Genomic DNA, 24,247 nt, shown 5'->3' with positions numbered 1-24,247 from the left:
AAAATCCTATGTGTGCTGGGTAATGAAGTTGCTGGGTTTGTGTACTGAATTATTTATAAAAGTTGTTAAATGTAACGAGCAAAGGCAGAATACAGTGGTAGCTGTAGTGTAAAAATATTATCAAATGATATAACTGTCAAATTAATTAAATTCAGTGTGATATAAATGAGGCATAGTTGTATGCAAATAGGTGTTCAGGCACTTAGCTGCTTGGTTGTAACTAGTGTGTCCAACTGATGCCAAGTAACTATTCCAGGATAAAGAGCACTATTTGCATTTGTTATAAACTCCATGAGGTTAACAGAGCTGAAATTCTGTTCGTGTAAATTTGCCCTAAGTTGTCACCTTAAATTGAAAATACTACCTGCTCTTCATAACAGTCCTTTCTGTCCTGGATCATGGGCTTGTATAAATTAGTGTAAATCCATGTAAACCAAATATATGTCCTAAGGAGAGAGAGCTGGGTGTGAGGAGTGTGGACATGGATTGTTTCTATTACCAGCTTTTAGAGACATTCTTGACACATCTAACTGGTAACAAACCTCTCAAGCTCCTTCCTAAGCTGTTTTTTTCCCGCTGTCACTACTCCTAAAGCTGTGCCATCCTGCTGGCTGGAAACACATTTCAGGTGTCCAATCTAAATTACTGCAGTCCTTTGCTCCTCTGACAGTATTTTCCTCTGGCTGCTATCACCTTCTTAGCCTTCACTTTTTCACATTTGCAAGTGAGGATCTCCTTTCTTCTCGTTGTCACTGGTGCTCTCCTCTGTAACAATTGGATGCCCTCTGTCTCAGTGCCAAGACCATTGATGTTGGTATGATGCTGTATTATCTAATCAGCTTGAATATTGTGATATGTAGCATTACCCCACAGCTCTTTGAAGGATTTGGTTTGTTAACAGTAGACATTCCTGTGAAAGTCATCATCCTGCCTTGTGAAGAACATCAGCCCAGTGAAAGACATAATGGCACAGGCAATCATAACACTTTTTTTTCTTTTTGATAGCAAACCCATAGTGTTTAACTATTGCAGGAATTATATTAACAGAGTTAGCTACAACCTGTTTTAGAAGCTGACATGTATTTGATTAAAATGAAACAAAGTCTTTTGTTATTTTCCTATTCTTCACTGCTAGAAAATTGTTAATATTCTTGGGAAGACAGACTCATGTGGAAAATGTTTTCACTATGTGAAAATATGAGCAGTACGAATGGAGAGAATTGACAGTAATGGCAAGTAGATTCATTATTGATAATGTTGTATTGGAAGTGCAGAGAATTCATCTATGACTGGAGGGGGTGGCTGTCAGACTGCACCTGCAAAGCTTTTCTGTTTGAGGAAAGGTATTTCATGACTTTGGAGGCCATGCCAGCTGTAGTTTCTAATACACAGCACAAAAATGGAAGTGGTTCAGTTCATAGTTCTGCAGTGACCCCAGATGCTTACAAAATATTTTATTTTAACAGGGGAACATTAACTACTTGCAAAGCACAGGAAAGTCACTAAGAACTTGAGTAAAAGTCAACATTAGATATTCCCAGAACAATGGGTCTTCAAACCTGTTTAATTTTCTATACTAACAAGACAGGAGATGTCATATATCTGAAGTTTTTGATAGTCTCTCCTGTGAGTTCTTGTAAGCAAGACAGAGGAATACAGTTTGATAACAGTGTAGTGAAATGAGGTCATGACTTGTTGTGAGATGAGCCTCAGAGAACAATTATAAATGATTGTCAGGATGGGAAGGCTGCAACACGCAGGTGCCCCAGTGGGCTGCCCAGGTACTACTCAGTGTTCTCTTTAACAGCCTGCAGCAAAGGCAGAGTCTGTTCATTAAATCTGCAGGTGATATTAACGTGAGAGCCTGTATGAAGAAGGTTTAACATTTAGGGAAAGCTTGAAGAGTAAAAGAACTACTTTGTGATTCTGTTAAGGGTAAATAAAAAGAACGAGACTTGGGTGCAGGTGGTTATCAGTGCACCAGGCTGGGGAAGAGCAGGGTGGGAAGGTCCTCTGGGGAAGGGGATGGGAAGGGCCCTGAGTGAATCAAAGTTCAGAGGGGATCACAGGAGTCTTATTAAAGCTCATAGTGGGAATTTCAAGTAGCAAATTACACATATGAAATCATCCTTCCCTCTCCAGCATCTAGTAAGGGACCTCATCTGCCAGTCCCTCACCTAGTCATGAAAAAGGGGGCATTGCTGAAAGAGTATCTGCATGCCTATATCCAAATTAATTTCCTATTAGTCAACTGTTTCATAATATGTTTTTGGCAAGATCTAACCTTCAAGAAAGAGAACCCAAGAATTTTAAGCCAAGCTGCATCAAGCACTTCAGATAAATATGAGGAAAGGTTCCACAATGATGTAAGGATTGTCACATCTCAGTATGACTAAAGTTTCTACATCAAAAAACTTGAGATTTCTGTTTTGCCTAACCCAAAGACTTGAGATTTATGTGTTATCTACACCAGACAAACATTAAATATTAAACATTATTTGGGAGAATCACATGCAGGTGAAAATCATCCATGATCTCTACCTTAAAGTCGCTGTTGAAAATTCTGAACCTTGCTAATTTTAAACTGATGAGCTGGTCATTATTTTTATCTTATGACTTCTTATCACTGATATTTGTCCTCCAAGGGTGGATTTTATTGTTCAGTTTCTTTGTGATATCAATTATAAAGGTCCTTACCTAGGGCTTAAATCACCATTTTAACAGATTTTCTTGCACAGAACTATCTTGTTTTCCAAGACAAGTTGTTTAGGTTCACTGATGACGAGGGAATCAAAAGTATGCTCGAGACATATGGTTGTTTTCAAACTGGTGCTAAGTCCTTGCTTTGCCAAAGAGTGGGCACAAATGTGTTCCCCAAGGATAGAATCAGAGCAGACTTATCCCAAGTCCCAGACACTTGCAGAGCTCGCTTTGCTCCTCTGCAAACCCTGTGCTCGCTCCCTGCATCCCTCCGGGATGAATGCTCCATCTCACAGAGGAGCACCTGCAGCAGCTGCACCAGTGTGAATCCACTTTTAGAGGGTCAGCCAGGATTTATAAAAGCACCTACTCTAAATATAATGAAGCTCATTTAGCTGAGCACCAGTGACCTGCATCTCAAAAGCACAGCCTCCTAGGTGATCCCCGTGTGTGCTGATTAATAGTAATGATAATTTCCGAGGGTTCCAGACAGAGGTAAACACTCAGTCAAACACTTCCAGCTGTAGGGAGATGAGCACAAGAGATGACACTGCTCAGCACACCACACTGGCTCTGGGGTCATTGTGGCCAGGACTTAACTACAAAGGTTAAAACATTTGCCAAACGTATTTATTTGTATTTGAAGTGGGATTTGGACTGAGCTTTTTGGGCTAGAACTGCAAATAGATTAGGGACAGTAATGCTGATTGCTGTAATTTCTCATTTTTTGCCTTGTATAGGCAGGGCTAATTAGGTTATAGGACAAAATAAGGTTTCCAAGGAACTTCTGTGAGTTTAGACTTGGATCTAATTTAATGCTATGATTTTATTCACACTCTGTATGATATTTGTAACCTGCCATTGATGATTTTGGAAAATGACAAAGTAGTTTAAGTGCTCCTCCAATATTTGCAGAAGCCGAGTTCTTTGCAGGAAGGAGCTGAGGGCCCTGCTGGAGGCCATGGTAGGAAGATTATGGATTGCAGCATTTAATCTGTCTCTTTTCACACATCATGCACCAACTGCAGACCCTGCCTACTATTATTTTTTTTGTTTTGTTTCTGTGACAGAGTTTTAAAAAAATATCTGAGACTGATCTGTAGCATAAGGAATAAGGTCACAGAAAAGATGGTCCTTTTTATATCTCTGCTACTGTCTTGCTGTGCAGCCCTGGTAAATGAGATTTTTTCCCTGTGATCACTGTTCCCTTCCCTTGGCTTTTTAAATGAGCAGGATCCTGGAAGCAGGGATTGTCTCTCTGTCCTCCTAGAACATGGACCTTTTAAACCCACATTTGAATTTTGCTCTGAATTAGCACGCATGAGAATCATGCACTACCCTACACTTCATTGCAAACTGAAATGTAAGTCAGTAAAAAATCAGCAGTCAGTACACTGAGAAATAAAGACAGAAGTAAACATTTCTGTTTCTCAGAAATTAACCAGGTGAAATATATTGTTCCATTTGGAGTTTATGGATTACAATGCAATTGACAGTTAAAAAACACATAGAGTTTTAAACTCAGTTAAATATTTCAATAAAACACTCTAAATTAGGGCTTTATAAATTTAAATGGGACTTGCTTATCTCTTCTTTCACAGTCTGGTGGCTTTAGAGTCTGAAATTTCTTTTAAAATAGTGGAACTCTGGCAGGAAAAAGTATAGTGCTGCTGTTGTTTCCCAATGAGGATTTGTTATCAAGAAGTTCTGAAAGAGCTTGGGAAAGGACAGAGGAAGGAAATTATTACAGATTTTAAAAAGCCAAAACCCAATGAGGGTGGTTGCCATAAATTATTCCATCCATTAGAAGTAAAAACAACAGCTTCACCACTACCACGAGAATTTTCCTGCTGAATAGTTCAATGTTTTATTGTTGTTTTCCTTGATGCTTATTGCTGCAATGTTTGTGGGTGTTAGGAATCCATGGGGGAGTGTGTTATTGGAGCAGCTCACCTCTGCTCCTGAGGCAGCCACTGCCCACTTGAACTGTTTGACTCAAAATCAAGCCCTGTTGGCTGGCACTTTGGACAGTTCCTCCTTTTGGCTAGTCTGAAAAACACCATTTACCCTGGGCCAACACACACATGAAGCCAGATGTGAATCTGCAAGAGTCACTAGAAAGGAAAATTCTCATGCCTTTTGAATTCAGGGCAAAAACAGTTTAAGAATATTATTATTTTAAAAATTAATGAATAATTAGATGATCAGGGTTCTGGCTTTGATCAGCAAATATTCCCTTGCCTTGTGCTTCTTTCAGCCTCCTGAAATTTAAATTACAGCTAGAACCCCAGGGGCTCCCCAAGGGCATGATTCAGCCTGGAGCCTTCTGTTTGAGCCCTCGGGAGCTCAGCCTGAGGCTCACTGGGGACCTGTGCTCAGCTGCTGACGGTGCTGGAGGCTGAGGCTGTAATTCAGGTCTCCTCTCTGTGTATCTGGATTTCATTAAAGAAATGGCTAGACAGAAACTGATTGGAACATCTTGATGTGAACAAGCAGATTTTGTCACTATAAGGCCCAGCAGAAACTGTAAATTGTTTGTTGTATGCATCAAGAGATGAATGCTGGCAAATGCCAGCTGGGAATTCATAAGGGAAATAGAAATATCTGCTTTTCTGGCCAGATGTCAAATCCCTTTCTTGGATCATGTATAAGCTCTAAAGAGAAGAGGCACTGGTTTTGAATTCAGACCTAATATCTGGTAAAGAAGGAAGAGACATGGAAGGATGTTTTTAAAGCATTTGGGAATTGCCAGGTGGGTGCTGCTGTGAGCTGTACTCCACTGCAATCAGAACTCTGGACCACTGATTTTATACATCTGGAGTGCCTGAGGGAGCAAATGTAGAAAGGATTTGAATATATTACTTCTTGCCTACAAATAACAAATGCAGGAAAATTATTCCAAAGAAAAATATTTCCATGCTGATGTTGCTTTAAGAAGTATAAAGGTAAAAGAGATTTCAAAACCAAGAAACTGGAAAAAAACAGCTATAGTCTTTTAAAATGTTGGTACCTGTGGGAACAGCAAGAGGAAAAAGGAAGGCACTAAAACCCCAGGAAAATGTGCCAGTGTTCAGAAAATTCAGTGTGATAGATTGGAAAGCCCAGCATTGCACCAAACACTGTGTGAACGGGCAGGGACACTCCACTCAGCCTTGCAGCAATGTCCCATGGTGGATGTCTCCATGATGTCTCCACAAGACAATCAGTTTAGGAACAAATTTTCCAGCTGACAGAAGGAGACTTGCTCTCCTACACAATCACAAACTCCACCTAAAGGTGCATTCCTGGAATGAATGCAGAGTTACTCCCCAGAGCACAGACGTTTCTCCAAGAGCTGCAATGGCTGGGCAGGGTGTCCAGGTGGAAGTGTAGTGAGCCCCATTTCCCAGTGGGAATGGGCCCAGCTACAAATCCCACCCATCCATCAGTGTGGCTGCGTGGGATGCACTTGGTTCTGCTTCCAGGAGCAGAGATTTGTAGCAGGAGAGATCATGGTCACAGCAGGAATACACACCAGGTGCCAGAATAAATGTATGGGTAGCACCTTGCTAAAAACTGGATTTAGGGCCACAGCTGGTTATGCTGTATTCATTTTCATGGAATGTTACATTATTTTATTTTTTGAGTTAGGGAACAGGTTTTAGAGCAAAGGAACTGATTGTCACAGTGAATGAAAGTCTAAATCACCACCTTTAGATGGGATGAGTGATTGTGTGGAAGAAGAGCAAATTTCCCACACCTCTACTTGAGGTAGCATGTGGGAGACAAGTTGGAATTTTATGGGATTTTTTTTTTATCTCTTCTTTTTTCTATTTTTATCATTGGTGATGAGAGTGATTCACAGATTTGGCAGGCAAAAGTCAATCGGGGCCATTGCTATTTTAGGCCTTAAAAAATTATCTCACAAAATCAAGAACATAAATTAAATACACATTTTCTCATTTGGAAAGTGTCAAAGGTTCAAAGACATACAAATGTACATCACTTCTCTATGTAGATTTTGTAAGGCTTGAGCATATTTTGCTAGCAAAAGGAAAATTTAGCAAAGGAGCTGCATGTTTAACTGATGAATCTGTCTGGGAACTCCATGGGAAGTTGTTTGCATTTAACAGCTTCTATTCATAGGAGTTCTAAAAAAAACCCCTTGTAAACCTTAAGGTTTGAGTGAGTGACTGTGTGATACTCAGATGCCAGTTGGGGTTAAGCCATGACGTATTACATTTTTTATCTGGTGGATTTTGATCCTATTTTATTATTTTTTTTCAGGATGAATAGGAATAAACATGTTACAGTTTTGAGAAAATTATATATATTCAGGTAATATTTTTTTCTACATATTTTTTTGTGTAGAAATAGTGAAAATTCAAACTCTTATCTGATTTTAAAATAATTTTCACTGACTGGAAAAAACTTATTCTGAAGACCAAGTTGCAAACTAAATGGCTGTTACTGTCTAAAACTTGTCTAGTTGTTGTCCTTTCTTTATTGGGTATAACAGCACTTTTAAGGGAAAATAGTACACATGAAAATGTGAAATCTAGTCTATGTAATTTTCCACTGATACAACAGCTGCATTTCCTTTCTGGAAAAACTGCTGTCAGCAGTATTTTATACCTGAATATTGAGATGAAGAATGTAAACAGGCCAAACTTATGTAAAAACAGAGACTGTTAAATAATGAATAGTCATACACTCCCTGATGTCTTGCCATCAAAACATCTGTGATTTTTCTTATTTTCACTACTTGTTTCAGTTCTTGTGAAGAGCAGTGGAAGGAATATTCACAATATTGTCCTCAAGCCGCATGCTGGTGTTGTCTGTGTAACGCTTGTTAAAGTGGGCTGAGGAACAGTTTCCTGAGGAGCCAAGTGCTGTGTAGTGCTTCAGCTCCACTGACTCTTTGTTCTGTGGGATCCAAGCTTTTCCAAGACCTATGAATCCCCTGTGCTCATCAGACACCTCTGGTCCTTGCCCATTGGGAGGGTTTTCTGCTCAAGCTGTCTGCCTGCTCTAAAATCAGGGAGAGGCCGAGTTGCATCAAGCTCTGCTGGGCTCTGCAGGAGCTGGGGGAGGATCCCTTAAAGCCATGGGCACCTTGGGTGATATCTGTCCTGGCAGTCTCCCACAGTGAAACACAAGGCAAAAACAACTTTTCACCAGCAGCTGCCTTTCACTCCCATGCATGATGGACCTCTGAAGAGGTGAGAACATGAGGGAATGAGGTGGGACTGTTTTATTAAAATATTTGATCTTTGCTGTGGAGTCATTACTGTAGGATCCCTCCATCTAGAAAACTGTGTGTTTTGAATCTCGCCAAGAGCCATTTTACCTTGCAGAAATGCCAGAATAAATATCTATGTTATGAAGGTGCAGCTAAGGCAGGGATCTAGCTCACACTGTTATCTTGCTGCATTTTGGAAATAGTACAGTAGTGAGCCAGGCCCTTTAGTTTTTATTAGTAATGTTTCCAGCTTGAGCTGGCATTTTATTACAAAAATAAAATCTAGCTGAGCCAGTCAAAAAAACCCAAAACCCCTTGGCTTGCTGGTAACTGTAAACAGATACCACTTAATGTGGAACACTGCAACTGAATGCTTGCAGGCATTCACACTCAATTTGTACTTAATTAATGACATCATAAAAACAACTAAAGGCTCAAAGTTTCTGTTTTAAATATATTCTAAGACATAAGAGTGTACAGGTGTAGAATACCAGCTATTTGTGGACTGCTCAACAGGCTTTCCTTCTAAATCTGGTAAGGGCTGTTGTTGATTATTTCTGTTTCCCCTGTGCAAATGACATCTCCTCGTTTTTGGCTATAAACAGGTACCATATGCTCAAAGAGCTGATGGGCTTCACTGTGGTTGTCTCTGATGTTATTGATTCACAGAATTGTTAAAGAGCAATATCTAAATTAACATGTTGCCCAAACTCAGTGGACTTGAATTTTAGACTCTGGTAGTCCTAGTGTATTTATTAATTTACTGAACCCCTCAAATTTATAAGGAAAAAAATATTAAGTTCTAAAATTCTTTGTAATACTGAAAAGTTTCATTCTGTAAGAAAAAAAAAAAAAGGGGGGGGGGGGAGGGGAATAAACCAGCCCTATTATTATTGGTTCAATTTAAAGTACTCAAAATACACATTTCAGTTAGCACCTTCCCAGAGGAGCAGGACAGGGCTGGGCCAGGCTGAGGGCAGTGGCACCAGCTCTGTGTGCATGATGGTCAGCCAGGGCAGGGCACAGGACACAGGGCACAGGGCACAGGGCACCGAGCACAGGGCACCGATCACAGGGCACAGGGTACAGGACACAGGACACAGGACACAGGACACAGGGCACAGGGCACAGGACACAGGGCACAGGACACAGGACACAGGACACAGGGCACAGGGCACAGGACACAGGACACAGGACACAGGGCACAGGGCACAGGGCACCGAGCACAGGGCACCGATCACAGGGCACAGGGTACAGGACACAGGGCACAGGACACAGGGCACAGGGCACAGGACACAGGACACAGGGCACAGGGCACAGGACACAGGACACAGGACACAGGGCACAGGGCACAGGACACAGGACACAGGGCACAGGACATGGTCTCTTGCAGGAGCCCAGTTTTGAGCCTGGTAGTGGAAGGAGCCACAAGCACCACCTTCATTCTCCTCTCCTGGCCTTTTCCCTCCTCATTTCCACGGAGGAACGGTGCCAAGTGGGGCCTGATGCTGCCAGCTCTGGGTGTGTGGAGCACTGAATGAGTACCCAGGTCCTGAGCTGCCCTCTCTCCAGTGGCTGCCAACACTGTGGGGCAGAGGGAGCTGCAGCAGAAGCTGCAGGAACCCCTCGATGGGATCAGGATTGCCACCGTGCTCCTGTCAGCAGCTGCGGCCAGCGCTGGCCTGGCACGGGCACCGGCCTGGCCCCAGCCCCAGCCCTGCTCCGGCCGCTGCCAGCACAGCCATTTGCCAGGCCACACGGTGGATGAGGCTGGGGAAAGGATCCAGGATAAAAATAAGCCTGATCTGGCTCATGAGCTTATCCTTGTGTGGGCTGAGCAGTAGTGGGAGGCTGGTGGGGGAGGTGGAGCAGCAGCCCGCGATGGCCATGGCGATGGCGTAGACGGGACGAGCGTGAGCGGGTGATGGGCACCAGCTGCTGGGACAGCCTGGCACCACCCAGGGACCTGGGCCTCCATGCACGGGGGATCCTTGGCAGGCATTCACCTGGAATTCACACAGAATTTCTCTCCTTCAGCAGCACAAATTAACGATTCTTAACGAATCGAGGTCCCTTACACCACGCACTGGGGATGGCCTGCTTCGAATTTGCAATTTTTTCCTTCCAAAGGAGTGTAGACAATTAGACTGGAACCACCTCAGAAACTGAAGGGTGAAAGACTTTGGGAACTTCAGAAACTTTGTGATCCTTCGTTTGAGTTATATTGCAAAATCCTGCACACTGCACACAAGTGCCTGGCTCCCTACAAGAGACTGAGTGTTAGCATGCATAACAGGTCTACCAGTAGTTGGAGAAAGTAGCAAAAAAAAATTGAACCCCATGAGAATTTTCATTTTCTGATAGCTGAGGATGCCCTAGCTGAATTAGCATTTCAGAACTTATGCTGGGATAATCCATGCATCAGTTAATTTCAATGTTTTACTGCTATAGCAGTGTAAATCCTAGTAAATTAATTTCTATAATGCTTGAGAAGATTTTTTTTAGACATTCCCTTTCTCATTCATATTTAATAAATTCTGAAAATCTGCATTAGGACATCTATGTAAATCTCTTGATTTTTTTTTACTTGTGAACAAAGGCAACTATTGATATTTAAACAGAAAGTTACAAAGAAATTAATGATACTTAGTCAACCATTTTCTAACTGACAGATCTTTTTTCCTTAGGTGGATTCTCTCCAATTCTGTTTTTAAAATATCTACTTTCTCACTTGAGACTGGTGTTCATGGCTAAATAATCTAAATCTTGAGGGGCATGTGCTTTAAATAATATTTTGATGTAGTGCCTGTGTTTTTCCTTTTGATTTAACAAATCAGGAATTTTGCAGAAACACAGGTTAGAAGAAAAACTTTTCTGCTGAGCTCTGCTTATAACTTCTTGCTAAATGTGCTGTCTTGGAGAAGCTGTAGTCTCCACTGGGATGCAGCTGTGATTGCAAGAGGAAAAGAGGAAATTCAAAGATATGCAACTGATCATCAATCACAGGGATGCCTGTGCACAGCACCATAAGAGAACCATCCTATTTACACCTTATTTTTCTTATAAATTTGTCCATGATGTGCCTGAAAAAGGGAACAATAATTTAAAATAACTACCTGGTGCAGTTATATCCAATATCTTTCCACAATGATTTTTGATCCTTGCATTTCAGTCTCCTAGCTCAGGAAAAGGACAGTTATAATTGTGCATCACACTCACCTTGTTCCTGCTTAGACAAGAACAACATAATGTCACTGAAATATTTTGGAGGCAGAATATAAAACTTGTAGATATAACTTAAAAGGAAAATGAAGCAAAGTAGAGGGCCTTAGGATGAATATTTAAAAGTTAAAAAATGTCTTTCTCCTGCAAAGTCATAAACTCTTCATTTCACTTTCATAACTCCATTTACCCAATTATTCTAGCTTGAAACTGCTGAAATCTGCAGAGAACCCTTAAAACTTCATTTCAGATTCATTCCTGTGCAGTGTTACTAAACACTGACATATTCTGAATGTGAGAACTGCAAAACATTTTTCTGCAGAGAATGACCAAACCTCTTGGGGTAAAAATATTTGCTACTGATAAACAAAGCTGCATGCACCATCTTCATGAGATATTTTTCGTGTTTCTAATGGTGAACCATGCTGTTACCATTCTACTTGTGTCCTGCCTTAAAATAAGATGGTAAAGATGTCATGGGAGCTGATGCCTCTCTGGGGTGCAGGGGTGAGAGAGAGGGAACAGAGAGGGAATGCAGGGAATATGAGGGGCAGGAAGGGGAGTTTTGTGATTGGGAAAAAGGGTATAGAGAGAGGCAAAATCATAAAAAAGACATTTTCAGCTGGTAGGAACAGGGTAAGAGATGAGGAACATGGAGTTCATGAACAGGACAGGGCTGAGTTACTTTACAAAGAAGGAAAAATTGATAAGGGTTCAAATAGGAAAACAAGGAAAATTCTTCTCCAGATATCAGTCGATAAGCCTTCAAGCAGATAAAATGGATAGCAAAGAATAAGGCTTGAGAAACTTAGGGATTTTTTTCCCTTGTAGTGTATTCACAGGATTGGGGATTTAATATGAAAAGTTAAATGTAAAAAATGCAAAAAATTAGATATTATTTACTAAATTTCCAAAAATTATGATAGACTGGAGAGCTGATCTAATTTAGTAGCTACTGTCCTGAGCTATAGAGAATAACATACTGACATCAACAATGTAAGAAATGCTCTACACAGCACTCTAGCAAGAGAGACTGGCATCTCTGGCTCTCCTCAACCAGTTGCCCCAATAAAAGTCTATGCAAGTAAAAAGAAAAGCATGGACAGGCATTTGTGTAGCATGAATGCTCATGAAGATGGTCTGTATACTTTAAAATTTACATACTGTCAGTCACAGGGCTCACCAGAGGGGACTAATATTCTCTTCAAAGAGTGCCATGATAAAGGACTTTCTGTACATTTTTGTAATGTACCTTTTGAAATTTGTTGTCAAAAAGAATAATTGCTTGGCAAACCTCCTGAAAATATAATACTCTCAAAAATTTCACTCCTTATGGAGAGTTTAATGAAAGTCTTTATTGACCCAATTGATTAAATTTTCAATAGAAAACATTGCAGCTAGTGATCAATTGTTGTAATTTAGAAATGAATTCTTCCCAGGCTGCATAGCTCAGAGATGTCCCTGCCATCCATGCTGTAACTACAGTAGATGTTGTATTAGGGTATAATGTTGTCAGAAAACATTTCATGTAAACTTTGATTGCTTTGTAAATGGGGAGGAGTTTGTCAGGGCCCTGAGGGCACTGATGTGCTTTCCTTGCCCTGCACAGCCTCACCCTGCTGCAGGCCTGGGTGTGCTCTAGCTGGGGTTTGGTCAGTGTGCTGCCCTGGGATTTCTGTCTCCAGCCTCATCTCCTGAGAGGCTCTTTGGGATTCCAGGGCTGATCCAAGATCGGTTCTTTCTCTTGCTGTGCCTGCTGAGGGCATCCTTGGGGTAGCCCTGCTCATGCTAGTCCCCAGCAAAGGTGACCTGCCAGAAAAGGGGTCAGCAAGGATGGTTTTTAGGGTGTAAAGAAATGGAAATGAGAAGGGAAGGAGTCTTGTTCCCACTTGAATAGGTAAGATAGCCGCAGGTGCTGAAAGGAAATGAAAAAACTAAAATGCTCAGCTGCTGAGGGAAAAGAAAATAAAAAACATCAACTGGTGACCCAAGGGAGGATCTCTCCAAGGACTGAGACAGGGCCCTCACTGCTTAAGGCTTGTGGAAATGGAGCTATAGGAAGAGGACTGGAAATTCATGGTGAAACAACAGTAACGGTATTTCTGCACAGCAAAAGACTGTATAGGAACTGACTGGAGCATGATGTGTGGAACTACTCAAGTAATTCTCAGCAGGCTTATGGGGGACAAAATACTAGTCCTGAGTATGAGATGGAGTAGGTGCTGAGTCCACACCAACCGTATCAATTTGACTTAGAGCATGAGTGTGCTCTCCATGGCTGGACACTGATCTGTGCTGGTACTTTCATATACAAGGTGCAAGAAGAGAAAAAGGAGATTAGAAGAAAAATTGAGCATGGGGAAGAAGAGGAATGCAGTAAGAGAATAAAACCATTTTTATTTGAGAATAAAAAAAGAAACAGGCAGACATATAGTTAGTGCAGAGAGAAGGTAGCAACATAAATACCTTCACTTGTGTGACTCATTTGCTCTTTCTTTGCTGGCAGATTGTGCTTTAATTATGTCTCTGTGAATCAAATAGTGGTGAACTGTGTATATTTGAAATACATTGATGTAGGTAATTACTAAAGAGGTGCCAGTGTCCTACAGCCACCCCTTTGCATCTGCTTCCCACTGTGGTATTTAGTGTAACTAGAAACACCATTAGGCTTAGTTTTGGGTGTTGGTGACCAAGTGTTGAATTTTCCCTGCCAAAGCTCAGGTACTGCTGTGGCAGCTCTGCCAAGTCAGACATCTGTGGCTGATTTCCCAGTGTGTGTGTTTGATACCACTGGATATAAGGAGAAAATTCTTCTATTTGCTGAAATATCATATTGAATGATTTATGGCAGACAAATAAAGATGTATATGCGAGGCTCTCTAAGTAGGACTGGTGTCAAAGGAAAGAGGGGAAGAAAAAGATTGCAAATTTCTAATTAATGTTGTTTATTTATGCACACAAAGCCTGAAATATTAATAGAGAATGTGTAAGTAATTGATGGGCTACATATAACTTTCCATTGTGTTTATGCTGAGATAGGCAGGAAAGTTATTTGACAAAAGGCACAGGCACATTACAACCAAAAATCCTACTGTAGGCTAGGCCTGGAGCTGCCCAGCTGCTGGGAGTGACTGAGCACCCCTTTCCCAGAGCAACTCCCAGGACTTTCCTTCAGCCTTATGGGTCTTTTCCTGGTCTAATCAACCTTGATATCAAATGGTGGGCCAGTTTTTCATCTCCTATTTAAAGTAAGGAATTGAAGGTATGCTTTTTAAGCAGTTTAACAGCTGAAATAGAACTAATTCATATCCCGAGGGCAAATAGAAATCTATTAATATAGGGTATTAAAACTCTGGTAGATTTTAATGCCTGACTCATGATTTTTGTGAGTGCTGGGATTGCCAGCAGACACTTGTCTGAGTTGTGGAACAGACTCTCTGGAGGGTGCAGGAGGTGGCATGCATTAGCAGAGTGGGAAGCAGCATTGAACAAGGGCTTCTTTTTCCCTAAGTTAAGAATTTTTCCCTTTTTGAATAGGGAAAATAGGTAAAAAGGGAAGAGTTGAAAAGATTGAACTGCTAGGAATACCATCTTAATTCTACTTCTGTTTAAGCTGGATGAGTTCTGGCAGGGCAGCCAAGCTCGAGGCCTCTGTGCTGGAAGTCCCCAGCTTGCTTTCCTCAGGCTGTCTCAGCTCACTGCTCTGAAGGCATCAAGACCCCTGAACCAGAAGCCTCCCATGTGTGCCAGTCTGCAAAGAAGTACCTGTATTTCCATATTTCTGTGTCGGGAGAAGAAGCTGCTGAACCCCAGGAGTTTCCTGGTGTAGATCTCTTTGGACTGTGACAAACCCATTGATGCTCTCCTGCCTCCTCTTTAGCTGTTTTCCATCGCTGGCAGTGCCCACTCTGGCACAGATCAATCCATATGCCTGTTCTCTTTAGCCCAGATACCTTTCCTGTAGGATTGGGTCCCAGTGTCTGAACTTCCAGCTGAAGGAGGGCAAGAAATACCTTTAATTTTCCAGCAGGCTACTGTCCCTGTTGACCTTTTCAGCTTCTGAATCTTTAGCTCTCCCCTATTCTCTGACGTTGGGCATGAATAATTAAAACTCCAGGGAGAAAAGAACACAGGAAATTCTGTGGTTTTTATTTTAAATGCCACCGCTGCATTGATGATAATTTTAAGATTTGCATATCTCTGGATTTGGTTTGGTTTATTTTTTGTATCTTGAGCTGTCCTATAAAAAGGACAGGACAGTGCACTGGCTGTCAGGAGGCTCGTTTCTCTACCAACACCATATCAGCCTTCCCACAGTCTACACCTTATTTACCCTATTGATAAAACTGGCTGATAGTTCTGTACCAAATCTTGCCAGCAAAGGCCTTGGGGACCTGTAATATCAGAAACTGTTTCCTCCTGATGCTTTTGATACTGGCTGATCTGAGGCCACAGATCTGCTGATGCTTTTCCTGGTGGCAGTGCTGATGCTGGCTGCTGGTTTCCTTTCCCAACAAGTTGTGCTAGTACAACTTGGAAGGCAATTTGTTTAAACTATTTTATTACTTTAGAGATGATGATGATTATTATTATTATTTGCAGTATCTACATTATAATATAGCATTATAGTGTGTTAGCAAAGTCAGACAAGCATTTTCTGAAGGCAATTCATCCCAATTAATCCCTGATAGTGACTAATTTGACTCATTTGTTTATGTTAAATGCAAAATTTTATGCTGCTGTTTAAGCATTTAGAATTGGTTGAAATTTATTTCTGTGTAGAACACTGGCCTGAAACAAAAACACCATGTTACAATATTGACTCTATCCTTCTTTCCTCTATTCCATCCTGAATGTCCATATTCTCAGGTGTTTCAGAGTTGACATTAAAGCAAAGAAAGCAGCCAAAAGTCAGACTAATATTTTGCAAGTTGTCTCTTTCATAGAAGGCTTATTCAGCCACTTCTGAGCAGGGTTTCTGTTCTGTGCTTCCTACCTGGATTTTGTCAGAAGTGAATTGACTGCAGCGGCCCCACTCCCACCCCTTCACCCACAATCTCACCTCCTTTGCCTAAGAGAAAATCTCAGCCAGCACAAACGTCCCTGTCCACCCTTTCGGGGTACACCCTCTTTTATCTCAGGTACCTGCAAAGAAAAATCTCAGTGAAGTGCAGAGTAGCCTGTAATATAACAGTGAGAGTTTTGCTTTGCTTAGTAGTTAAGTTGCCCATCTAAAAGGTCATGAAGATTTTTCTATGAGTCTCTTATAAACTGTATCAAGAACCCTTCCAATTCAAAGCTGCCATATGGGTTTGTATGTATGGTTTGCATGCCATATGGGACTGTAGTCTAGGGATGTTGCCAAATTTGCCCTAAATCTGTATAATTTATTTTGACTGCTTAAGAGCCAACCTTTGGTATCTTTCTTCACTTTTTCCTTGCTTAGAGCCTGGGCTGTCTCCACTGCATGTTGGTTGCACTGTAGAGTGAGCCCTGCTCATCCTTGCTGCTGCTCTGGAGCACTCTGCATCCAACGGGATTATTTTTTTACAGATTGTTTAAAAAGAGACAAAAATCTTGCCCCAAAATGGTTAACAGGTTTGCTATCCCCTCCATTGGGCAGAAGATTGTCCCCTTTTATTTCAAAACATGTTAGATTAAGTGTAAAACCTTTTTTGACAGCCCAGACTAGCTAGCAGTTTATAAGCACCTCTTTCCCAGGCTGGGCTGACTTAGCAGGCACCTTTGCAGTGCTGGGTAAATACAATGAACCATTCAAGTGGAGAATCATTTTAATAAATAGCATTTTAGTTAAACCTTTGGTTTGCCCTCTGAATCCTTATTAATAAAAATAAATCTCCATTACCCTCTCACTTGGCCTTACCTTCCTGTTTGGTAGAAATCTATTTTTATTTTTTTTTCAGTAGCAGCATTAAAGATTCATTTATTATTTGGAGTAATTCTTGTGCAATGCAAATCTAATAGACTTGATGCATAGCATTTTCTTTAGGGTAAAAGCTAACTGCCTTTATTCAGCTTACACAATCCCTTCTGAAAGAGCCCCTTATACAGCTCATATCATGTCAGCAGTAATCATGGCCTGAGTGGTGGTGCATGCAAATCAGCAGCTGCTCTTTAGCTGGGCTGGAGGAGTCACATAATGGGTTTGCCAGTAAGTGCAAGGGCAGATCATATTTAATGCTGATGGTCCTTCAGGCACATCACTCTGTTGCCTGCTCCCATCACAGTACCCAGCAGCAGCCAGGCTGCACCTCTGCAGTGCCCATCACCTGCCAAGCCCAGCCAGCAGACATCGGTACCCAGTGCTGGGAAAACTAAAGGAGATTTTCCAGTTGTCCTGGTGTTCATTTTCCCCAGAGTTACAGCATGGGGTGGAAGCAAGCTCCCCATCACTGCAGCTGTGTCTCTGGAGGATGTGGATACCTTGTCACAATCTCAGAGTTCTCTATCACATCATCAAGACACTTGGGAGCTAATGCTAAGCAGTTCTGGTGCTTTGTTTTGTTTTTTTTCTTTTCTTCCCCCTCCCCAAACATGTAGCTATGATGGGAAACCAGTCAGAAGTGCAAACTAAGGCAGTCAAGCTCACCCAGGAGTCTGAATTGTTCACTAAAGCAGATATTTCAGAAGGGCGGGGAGTTGCATTAACATCTTTAGTATGACAAAATTCTGTTGTGATTGTAGATGTAAATGTGGTTTCATGAGTGGATAAAAATCACCATTCCTGATCCATACCATGCAGGCTGATGTCAGTGAGAACTCCATGGATTTCCCCTTGCTGAAAGAAGCAAAGGATGCTAAAAACTGGTTTCCACCTGTATTTTTATAGCAATAATTCCTAAGCTGTGTGTGCTTCGCATTTACTGGGAGTTTTTGTCATGTCCTCAGAGCACAGTTTTTCAAAAGAGAGAGAAGTTATAGGGTTTTCACAGAGAATAAGAAAAGGGAAAAGATAAGATCTGCATGGGAATGTTATACACTGCAAACTGGAAACGACCCCATTTCCTTCCTTCTCCTCCACCAGCCTCTTCTCAGACAAAATCTTTGCCTGTTACTTTTCATGATGATCAAAACTATTCCAATATTATTTTGTTATTGGATTCGAGCTCTGTTGTTTCTCTTGTTATAAACTTGTATGAGGTTGTAATGGAATTTTCCCCTGGACTGTTACTTGATGCCACAGTACAATAGCAGTGAATTACTGATGGATAAATAAGCCTTTTAGGATCCCAGAAGAAAGGGCTGGTGAGGAGGAGAGTGCAGGTGCCTTTTGTAGTTCAACTGAAGCATCACTCTGACCTTGTTTAGCTGAATTTTAGTTTGTGTGAGGTGATGTCATTTCCTTGGCTATGCCAGATTGCACCAGAGGCAAAGCAGTGCTCTGGGTTGGTACATCACATGAGAGTTTTGAGGTGTCTGGAGCTACTAAACCCCTTCAATAAGATGAAGGTTTCCTGCTGTCTTGCAAGACAAATGGGCAGGAAGCAGGAACTGCTTCAGAGGAGATAAGTGGTTTGGGTCTGGTTTTGTTTTTAGCATATAAATTTAGAAAAAAATAATCTGGAAGTATATGTGAATCTCCTTGCTCTGCTTCTCCTTTGGAACCTGTTCTCTTTCTTTTTGTGGAAGATTTCCTTGGTGACTGTTAGAGTGAAAATACTTTTCAAACATCAAAGAACAGTAATGTATCAAAAAGAGGAGATTTCGCTATTGGAAAATAAACTAAGAGCAGTGCAAATGCCACCTGGGTTTTTCAGGTGGTGCCTGATGCTTTATGCTGCCGTCAGTGCTCATCTAGTCATTGCTTTTTCATCTCTGTTCCAAGATTTTGTGAAGAAATGAAGCACAGTTCATTCCCACAAACTGCTTTGGGTTTACAGATTTCTCTCTCTTTACCCCTCACTTCACCCTTTCTGCCCCCTCCCTTCTCCCCCGCAGCCTCTGTGCAGCCTGACAATCCTTTGCTTAATCCCAGAGAACATATTTTTGGTGCTGGCACAATAAAGGAAAAAGAGACAAATTGATTTGCATTTCTTATCTGGGAGATTCACTTGCAAAATCTAGTACAGTTTCACTGACGCAGAGGCAGGAGAGATGATCCTGTAAATCTGACATATCTTTATTGAGGCTGAGAGGAAAGGGAGTGGGAGGATGGTCTTGGCTCACTACAGGAAATCATACTGTAGCTTTTCTTGTTGTCTATTTGTTACCTATTTGTAGGTAGCTTTGCTTGCTGTCTCAGCACATTCCGCAGAGGCCTTCACGGCTGGTTTGGAGCTGCTGTCACAGTGCCACGAGCCCCCAGCCCCAGGTTACCCAGGTGCATGCAGCTCCTGTTTCCCTCTAGAACCAGACAGGGGGAACAGCCCCCTGCCACACTGGGTGTACACATGCCCTGCCAGTCCAGCCACATCACCTTTACTTTGCACAGATGCATGTGCTGAGCCCAGTGAATCAGTCAGCTCCAGTGAGAGTAGGAGTTTGCCCTTCCCCTGCTGTGTGTGAGGGCTTGGAAGGCAGAAGTAACCAGAGTAGAAAAAATCATCTTATGGAAATGTCTGGGGTCTCCTCCTTCCTACAGCTGCCAGAGCAGCCCCACTGTTGCCTATCTATGTTGTGCTGTTCAGGTTTCCTCTACAACAGGCTCAGGTTGTGAGCAGTGACTTCTTACATGGCAACCTGTGCTATCCTGCTACTGTCAGTGCATCTCTGACACCTGAGGAGCAGACAGGTGAAGAGCCTGTCCTGATCCTCAGCTGTCAGAATTCCCTCCCCTCTTTAAAACAGGTTCTTGGTCAAAGCCCAGCAGCAGCAGCCATATACGTGCCTTGTTGGACTACCGGGCTGTGCTTCCAAGTGGGACATAGAGGGGTCCTTTAAGCATCATTTTGGGCAAAAAGAAATGAAAAACTGAGAGGTGGAAAAAGACAAGTATAATTGGGTGGATGAGACAGTAACCTGCCTGGGTGCCTCTGCACTCAGCACTTAATGCAGCCTCTCAGAGCTGAACTACTCATGCGGTGGGCAGGAGGTTGCCCACGCTTTGGATCACTGTGTTCTGTGTTCAGGTGACTCCACCGCCTCTCCAGGCATGTTTAGGAACAAGGAATCTATGGAAATGTGGGGTTTTGGGTGCCTGATGCCTGAAACAAGCAGAAATTGCAGATCAGTCATAGAGATATTAAAGTGCTGTTCTGGGAGCTGGTTAATCTTTCAGAGCTTTCATCTGCTCTGCTTGCTGCAGCTGCACATCCACCCTGTGCTCGCTGGGGTCGCCCTGTTTTAGAGCAGTGTGAAGGAAGAAATGGACTCTTACATATTCAGTTTTCATTGCCTGATGCTCCTTTTGCCCCTCTCCTTCCATTTTGCCCTTCACGGCATCTTCAGACTGCTTGCTTGAGCTATGAGATCACAGGATAACAAAACCCTTGAGGCTCCTCAGGGCAAAGTCCAGTCAGGAGCTGAGTATCTCCAAGAATGGAGATTCCACAACATCTCTGGGAAACCTGTTCCAGTGCTGGCTAACTTCAGAGTGAAAAGGCTTTTTTCTTTCGTTTGACCAGAATCTCCTGTGTTTCAGTTCGTGCCCATTTCTTCTTGTCCTCTCACTGGACAGCACCAAGCAGGGTCAGGTTCAGTCAGCTATTACACACATTAATGAGACAGTCATGAGCCCTTCTCTCCCCGGGCTGAGAGGTGCCAGCTCTCACGTGTCTCACATGTGACTTTCCTCACATAAGCAATGCTGCACTCCCTTCCCTGCCTTGGTGGCCCCTGGCTGGACTCACTCGAGTCTCCCTTGTATGGAGAAGCCCACAAATGGGCCCAGCAGTCCAGATGTGCCTCACCAGTGCTGAGCAGAGGGAAGGACCACTGAATGCCACAGCTCTCACTCAAAATCATTGCCAGATGTGCAATTGGTTGTGGCAGTTCTGTAGCCAGCCATGGAGCAGATTAACTTCAATGAATTTTCTAATTTTACCTTAGGCTGTATCAGCAGAGTAGTTTGCTATTTGGCCCTGAGTAATCTCTTCTGAATAGCAAAGCAATCCAGTCAAGTCCAGCCCCACTGCTCAGTCTGTGATGAAGTGATTTGTGGTGCTGGCCTGGTTCTTGGGCAATTTTCTTCTTCTGATTTTTCATCTTGGTTTTGTTCAACCAACATAGAAATCATGATGCCAAATGTAGACAAATGACATTTCCAAAGTTGTATTTTAAGGATTTCTAACTTGTTTTTTTTGTGATTTGCCTGTCTTTGAATTATTATGAAGACCAGTGAATTGAAAACAATCGTTTCCAATTTATTTTAAAATGTTCACATCATTCATGAAATACATGATGACAAATATTCTATAGTCTTTCTGTGAGTGGGCTGGTAGCCTGTGTTATTTAGAGACATTTTTGAATTGATACACTCAATCAATTCTTCAACAGTTCCTCAAGGTTCAGGTTTTTTCATTGGATTAATCATTCTGTGAAATCTGTCAAGTAGCCATACCCTGATGATGCTATTTTTGTCACTTCCATCCTTATGTAGAGCTAGATATCTGTTATGATAGCAGACTGTAGTATTCCAATAGGATTTCTGTGAGGTGTTAGTCATTGTTGAAAGGTGTTTTTGCTAATTATATCCTGGGCTGCATATAAAGAAGTGTGACCAGCAAGTTGAGAGAGGTGATTCTCCCCCTCTGCTCCTCTCTCCTGAGACCCCACCTGCAGAGCTGCCTCCAGCTCTGGGCCCCCAACACAAGTAGGATCTGGAGCTGTGGAAGCAAGCCCAGAGGAGGCCATGAAGATGCTCAGAGGGCTGGAGCACCTCTGCTCTGGAGACAGGCTGGGAGAGCTGGGGGTGTTCAGCCTGAGGTAGAGAAGGTTCTGAGGAGACCTTAGAACTCTTCCAGTGCCTAAGGAGGCTCCAGAAGGCTGGAGATGGACTTTGGTCAAGGGCCTGGAGGGACAGGACAAGGGGGCATGGTTTCTCACTGCCAGAGGGCAGGGTCAGATGGGATATAAGGAAGAAATCCTTCCCTGCGAGGGTGGGGAGGCCCTGGAACAGGTTGCCCAGAGCAGCTGTGGCTGCTCTGTCCCTGGAAGTGTCCAAGGCCAGGTTGGATGGGGCTTGGAGCAGCCTGGGATAGTGAGAGGTCTCCCTGCCCATGGCAGGGGGTAGAAATGGATGGTCCTTAAGGTCCTTTCTAGCCCAAACCATGTTGTGATTCTGTATCTCCATTCACTTTCTAGAAGTAGAAGATGCTTTTTCTGCTTATGGATGACAGGGCAGAATGATCATGCTCCTGCCCACTTCCTATTCCAACCTCAGACCAGTTTAGAAAGGATTCTCTGTAGTAACTCTGTTTTTATTTCATCATCCAGAATTTTGTCTCCTTGTACCAAATGTAATAAATATATACCTTACTTTAGATACTTCTAGAAAGGAGATAAATGTGGTGTGCAAAATCTAACTGTGGCTCAGAAGATGACAGGCCTGTGAGGTGTAAGAATCCAGCAACATGGAGACAGCCACAGGATCTGACCTCACTTGTTCTGATCATAATTCATGTTTCAGTTCTGATCAATTGCTGGTACATAAATTGTCCCAAACTTTTGGAAAAGGGGTGCTGACCAAGGAGGTACTTCCTAAAGTATAAATCTCCTTTTCATTCTAGTCTTGCTCCAGGCAGAGAGGTATCAAATTCAGGAACCTTTTGCTGTTGTGCTTAGCATGCAGACTGAGCCCCAAGTCTGTGTGCCTGACCAGTTATGAAGTTTCCCTTGGGCTGGATGCTCCATCAGCTACACCTCCCCTAGGAGATGCAGGGTGTCCTTCTGTCCCAACCAGCCCCTTCTTTCAATGTGTAGGGACTCTAAGATTATCAACTAAGCCTTTCTAAAGAGCTTCAGTAGCTGCTCCATGAGTTTTCCAAACTCCCTGGGAAGTATAATCTGTAAGCACAGTATCTTGACATCCTCACAAAAAAAATTACCTTGGAGCAACCAAGTGAAAGGTTAGAACTGTTGAGTGTTTTAATCAATAATATATGAGTTGGATGAGCAGTATACTGTACTTTGCAGTGCACAATCAATAATACATTTTTTATGCTCACCTTTTTAATCCTCAGAAAAACTACATCAAAAATTTCACCCTAGACTGCCCATGAGAATCAATAATAGAGAAAGGTTACCTCTTCCCCTTAGTAGAGTTTAATGAAAATCATAATGAATTTATTTCCTAAATGATGCTACAAATCTATTATACATCTTCTGGAAATACCAAGTAGAAAATGATGTTTAATACAGTACTAGAGTTATGAATTTTCAAAAACTCAAAATACAACATTTAAAGTTGTCACTGTAACTCTTCAGTTTTTAAAGTACAAAATCAAGGAAAATGGAGTCTATGTAAGTCAAGCTGAGTTTATTATTATTATTTACTATTTGTATTCTTATAGTGAGTAAAATCCTAAAGAAAGAGACCATTCCAATATACAGGACAAATGATTCTCTCTGGTTTCCATTGACTTTAACAGCTTCACAAATATCTCAAGACTGCTCCTGTGAATGGAAGCCTGGCACTACCTTGGAATCTATTTGTAATTTAATGTGTATAAATTTCAGTAAAATTGACAAAAGTTTTAAACTTCACTTTTTCTACTGAATCACATAGAAAAGTTCTATACTTTTGAAGTTTATGTGCATTTATAGTGAATTTTTCATTATACTAAAAGAGGGATCAAACTTTTCTTAGTGCCAGCTGACCACATTTCTATTTCAGGCTTGAAGGCATTAAAATTCCTGCTTGCTGAATCACAAAATGTATTGCTTTGTTAGCAGTACTTCAGATCCCCATGGACTTCTGCTGCTGTTTTACTGCATCACCAATTATTTGTGATGTATTATTAATTATATGTGATCTATACTTGCACCACTTCCATGGCTGTAGTGGTAGCTCATTTAAACCAGAAGAGATTATGTAAAAAATTTCTTTTTCTTTTTCTTTTTTTTCCCTCAGTGGCAAGTTGCCAGCTGGGTGGCATAAAAAGATTTTTATCCCAGCTGTTACGAAAAACTGTGTTGTGTACATGT

This window comes from Pseudopodoces humilis, chromosome 18, assembly GCF_049639895.1.
Source record: "Pseudopodoces humilis isolate 2021_Gansu_Grassland_sample_001 chromosome 18, ASM4963989v1, whole genome shotgun sequence".
In the NCBI taxonomy this organism is placed as follows: Eukaryota; Metazoa; Chordata; class Aves; order Passeriformes; family Paridae; genus Pseudopodoces; species Pseudopodoces humilis.
This window is presented reverse-complemented; position numbering follows the sequence as displayed.